Raw genomic sequence first — 6,068 nt, forward strand, 5'->3', positions numbered from 1 at the left:
TAATATTTTGCTCGCTATTCTATCATGGCGTACAGTTATCACATGCATCCTGTGCATCCCTAAGCATGCAGATATAGCTCGCAACGTTCCATACAATGTTACGCACCAACCGCGAAATCACTCGATCGCTAATCCACTTCATGGGTAGGATTCGACAAACGATATACCTAAGCAGAATTATTTTCACGCGCAACACACTCACACTCGACGACTAACCAAAGATATACATGATCGCGAAACATACTCACACTGTACGACAGACTACTCACACATACCGGACTTAAATGCTAGACGCGAAAGAGATTTCGCGACTATTATATTACGCCGTATCACCGAGCCGCGATCTCCAGAGAGACGACTTATGCTGAATCTAACGCACGATAATAATCGAATCCGCGAAACCAATGATCCGGACGCTTCGGGGCTCGACACGCTTGCCGACGGGGCCGTGTCGCCAATATAATTACGCTACAACAACGCGATAATCACTAAACTTCCGAGCGGAGCTCAAATGCAAACACAACACTAAATTACGGCCAAGATGGCAGAACAACGCGATCCCGATACCGCGAACATGCGTGGCTACGGTACGAGGGGATAACCTCACCGGTAACGAAGCTCTCTCCCTGGGAGTCCGAGGTCTGAGTTCTCCTCCCTTGACCCTCTCCGCGGGATCCGCTAGCTCTCGTTGCCCTCGGCCGGAATCTCTCCTCACTCGTTAGCTCGCCCTCAGATTCTTTTAACGATTCTCCGCACGACTATCACTCGCTCACGCTCGCGCTAGTCTGATCCGGGAGCACCGCTATCTAGAATCGGTAACGCCGGGCCAGCCGGGAATGCGCAATCAGGGTGCGTGTTATTACGGCCAATCACGCGATAACACGCGAGGCAGCCATTGGGCGGCGCGTTCATGATCGTATCGGGAGCGCGCACACCGCCGAGATCGTGATCAATATTTTTCACGGGGCTTTTCCGAGGGGGCCTCGGTGGGTCTCGAGATCGAGGAACACACTGTTGATTTTTGATGACCTCCTTTTTTCCTGCCGTGTTCCGCGGCGGTGGAGCTCTTTCGAGGTGCTTCGGGGGCGCGTCTCCGCACTGTCCTGCGTCAAGGCGCGAAAATCCCCCTGTCCTCTCGCGTTCTTCACCTCGCTTCCGAATTCTTCTGTTGATAATTTCTTTCCTGTCCTCTCGAAAGTCGTCTTCCGAGTTGTCGTGATCGTTGTTTTTGCGGCCCTTTTCCCACTCCTCCCGTATTGTATCGAAATAATAAAAGGATAACAAAAATTAAAAAAGACGAAATAAGTCCGACAAATAACGCACCTCTGGATATTTCGGTACGGCTCTAATGTTTGGCGACTGACGCGGATGCGTTTTCCGCGCTTAGCGATCGGAGAGAGATCCGGCGGACGCGCGCGGGACGGCAACGTCACATTATTTATATGTACGCCTAGTTTTATGTTATAACTTTAATATAATAAACTTTATAAGTTTTAATAATAACTTTAATATAATAAACTTTATAAGTTTTATGTTATGTATAGTTTATAACTGTATATATGTAAAGAAAAAATCTTGCTAAAGCTTCATGCTCGGCTGCCGCGTGGTGCAGCGTCGTAATTTTTCTCATACGTGATGCGGACCCGGAGCGGCTACATTCAATATCCTCTTATCCTTCACCCGGGCACCAAACCAAATCCAGCGTGTCTTTCCAACGTCTTACGATACTGAAAGAATTGGAATTCTTTGGTGCCTACTCTTTACTGATATTGGTAAATTTTACAGACCGTGGGATTCTCGTCACACTCTCTCCTACTAACAATCGCTTATATTATTGCTAGTGAGTCTTCGGTTACAGCCGTAACCTTTCCCACTATTTAGTGGAGTCCTTTTTTCGTTATAGTCCGTAACCTTCTTCCACTGCTTAGTGGACTTTCTCAAAACCTGAATTCATTCACATTTCATTTTGTTCGTATTTTTTTTTCTTTTTACTTAAATTTTACTGTGCTCATACATAGATTTATACAGCGTTTTTTTCTATGCTACCCTCTTCCCCCCTTTTCAACGTTACAAGTCTTCCGTGTAATATTCTGTATTGTAGTACGCTTCAAAATAAAAAATTTTGTTTCATAATAACAAATAACAAAATCCAGTGAAACGGAATTTTTTGGGACTATCAGATTGGATATCGAAACATGTTCAACATAGCTGCTAGCAACACTAAACTTATAATATCGTACTCGTGATTTCAATAATTTTTTAATCATGTCGAAACAATCATATCCTAGCGATGCATAGAAAAGAAAAAAAGCTGCTCACCAAAAGGAATTTATTGACAAATTACCAAAATTAACTTCATTTTTTATACCTGGAGCTGCTCAAGGTAACAAGCAAATTGATCCTTGTCGCAGCAAGAAAACAATAAGAGAATATTAGAACCTATTTCTAGCTCAAAGAACGACCTGCGATGCGACATAACTACACCGACAACTAATTTTTCAGACCAAATGCAATTTTCAACGAAAAACGAAAACATTTTACATGATCTTGGTAATTATTTTAATGCAGTATTGACGGAAAAAATACATGAATTATGAACAAGGAATTTGAATAAGATAGTTTTCATCTACAAATTAAAGAATGGTGAAAGTGTTGAAAGAAATTGCTTTTCACCATTGAAGAAGTCTATATTTTGTTATTTCTGTTGTCTGTTCAACACTTCTAACATAAGCTTCAGTTCTCCGAATGGATGTAATGATTGGAAGCATATCAATAATCTCGTATTGGAACACGAGAATAGTTTAGCGCACAAGTAATCTATGATGACTTACATTGCGCGAAGTAAAACTATTGGTAGAGTGGATATTGACTTGCTTTCTTAATATAAGGCACAAGTAGATTACTGGAAGAGCGTGTTAAAAAGGATTGTTGCAGTTGTTAAATTTTTGGCATCAAGAGGACTTGCATTTCATTGTAATAATGAAATCTTCGGATCTCAAAATAACGAAAATTATTTGGGATGTTCGGAGTTATTAAGCGAATTTGATCCATTTCTTATGGATCATATAAAAAAATACGGGAATCCAGAAAAAGGAAACTACTTGTCAGCTAATATTTGCAATGAATTCATTGGTGTTATGGGAAAACAAGTTTTGATATGAAAATTGTAGTTGAATTAAAAGCAGCAAAATATTTCTCAATTAGTGTAGATTCTAAATTCAACCTCTCGCATGTTGATCAGCTGACTTTCGTTGTTCGGTACGTAAAAGACACAGTTGAGAAATTTTTACAATTTTTACCTATAAAGGAATATAAAGCTGAATATTTGGTGGACAGTTCTGAAATTTCTGAAAAATTACGACATTCTAATAAAGGATTGTCACGGACAGAACTATGATAATGCATCAAATATGGCTGGAAAGTACTTGAGTTTACAAGCAAGAATCAAAGAGAGATGCAAATTCGCTATTTTCGTACCATATGCAGCACATTCTCTTAACTTGTGGGCATTCATGCTGCCGGATGTGTTCTAGAGATAACAAGTTTTTTTCAGTTGGTTCAAAAATTGTACAATTTTTTTTCGAGTTGTATCCATCAGTGAAATATACTGACAGAACTTCTGGGTTTGAATAAAGTTATCAAGCGGCTTTTTTTGAAACCGCTGCTGGTCCGCACGTGCTGATGCTGTAGGTGCTTTGTATCGGGGTTACAAGCAAATTTTGGAAGCCTTGATATCAATTGCTAGAGATACAGAGAAACCAGAAACTCTTAACCAGAAGCTCTTAGTCTGACTAGAAAAATGGAAAAATTAGAAATTATTGTTTTAACAGAGATATCGAGTAACATATTGGAAAGGATAAACAAAACACGTTTGAGCCTTCAAAAAGACAGCCTAACAATGGATGTTGTGACAAAATTGTTTGTTTTCCTTGCTGATTTCATTGGTAATGTTAGAAATAATTTTAATCCGTATAAATCCTCTGTTAAAGAAAATTTTCCAGACGCTGACAAGGATAAACAGCTTGTCATTAATGAATATCGAAAGTGACATTCTCAAAGAAATTGATTGAAAATAATTGATGATTTTGCACATCAAAAATAAAAAAAAGCCACTAATGTCATTGTAGATTTTGTTCAGTTTCTTTTTGTTCTTAGACTTACTTTTTCAATATTAATAAATATATCCGTTTTTTTAGTGTTCCTTTTCAATGTTCTTCGGTTTTCATAGATAAATAGTTCCCTTATTTATTTTCAAATATCTCCATCCTGCATTTTATAATATTCGGCTATAACCTTTAGAGGGCCAAAAACCTAAAAATAAGCTTTTAAAATTTTGAAAAAACGCAAAAAATAAAAAAAATTTTTTAAACTAAAAAATTAAAAAAAAATTAAAAATTAAAAAATTAATAAAAAAAGTAAATAGCTCTCGACAAAATAGTGAATTTTAACAACAAAAAGCATTTTTATCATGCCTCACGATAGAAAAAGAAAGCGCTCACGATCTAGATCAAGAGATCGTCGCAAGAGTAAATCAAAAACGGAGGAAACGTTGCAAAACATGCAAACTTAATTGAATAATCTCACTAACATTCTAAGTCAATTGGCTAAATTCTCTGGTATATTCAAGTTATGATAACTTCCGTACGAGATTCATGACCTAATAATTAAATTAAAGTTTGACAATTTCAAAACGAAAGTCAAAGCATTTGTCATGTCCATACGAAGGTGAAAATTGTGATTAAATCCAACAAAAATGCATTTCACAATTTACACAATAAGTGACACCTTTTTTGCTATAGATAAATATAATTATATTTCCTGTTGTTTTTTTCAATTAATATTGAGAAAAATATATATAATAAGAAAAATATTGCTAATAAAACTGAAAAATTGAATAATCTCGATAATATTCTTAATTAATCAGATCAAATTCTTGGTAAGTACAGACCATAATAGTTTCCATACAAAACTTAATCTCGACTTAGTAACTCATTCAAACTTGACAATTCTAAATAAATATCAAAGCATTTATCAATTTTACGACGAAAGGATGAGATATCTGAATAAATTCAACAAGAAATATGAATTCAAGTTACATAGTAAGTGACATATTTCGATATCAATATATCGATATCGATACATAATTCCTTTTGTTTTTTCAGTTGATATTGAAAACAAAGAAAATTCGGCTAATAAAGCAAATCTTCAGAAGAAGATAATTCATCTGATATCGATGAAAATATGTTATCAAATAAAAATCAATAACCTAATGATTCCTTGGTCAATAAAGAAACATTTGTCTCTGACGAAATTTTAGAAATCTTAGGAGAGGATTCTAATGCAACTAAAAAAATTGCAGTCAAATTTCATCCAGAGTTCAAACGTAGATGGGAAAAATGGATGCAAGAGAGTTTTCCAGAAGAAAATAAAAAAGTTATTTTACAAAAATATCCAAATATATCAAGGGAACAAGATTTATACACTGAAGCTCCTAAGATTAATTTGGAAATCACTTCATTAATATCTGAAATTTCGATTAAAAGAGATCAACATTTTTTGGAAACCCAAAACTGTGTGGGCTCAACAATATCAGCATTAGCTGCTGAAATTTCCATGATTTTGGAAGATCCAGAAGATGGAATTGACTAAGAAATTCTCACAAAATATTTTTTTGATGTTGGAAAATCACTGACTGATATTTTCCATCAACAATTGGTTGCCACAAAATCTTTTATTACACTTTTTGAAAAAACCAGTTAAATCTACAGTTAAAGCTATTAATTCTGATGAATAGTTATATGGTAAGAAATTTGCCGAACAAGTCAAAGAAGTATAGGCAATTGGAAAAGCATGTGCTATATAAACACTCTCTATGTCCACGTCGTTAGCTCTAAGTAACACTAAAGGAGAATTATATCATGAAATCCTCAAATTTCTTACAGTTTTTAGTACAATAATGGTGTAAGGGAAACAATTTTTCTAAATTTGACTTCATCATTTTATTCAACGATTTCAAAAGCCACCATAAATGTGTGATTTGCAAAATTTTAATTTAGAGTTTTTCTTTT

At 35.8% G+C, this 6,068-nt stretch overlaps 1 pseudogene; it reads left to right on the forward strand.

Annotated features, from left to right (window-relative positions):
* Positions 1 to 541: 541 nt before the first annotated feature.
* Positions 542 to 5,836, forward strand: LOC126858294 (uncharacterized; annotated as a pseudogene).
* Positions 5,837 to 6,068: the final 232 nt, after the last annotated feature.

Source organism: Cataglyphis hispanica, chromosome 24, assembly GCF_021464435.1.
Source record: "Cataglyphis hispanica isolate Lineage 1 chromosome 24, ULB_Chis1_1.0, whole genome shotgun sequence".
Lineage (NCBI taxonomy): Eukaryota > Metazoa > Arthropoda > Insecta > Hymenoptera > Formicidae > Cataglyphis > Cataglyphis hispanica.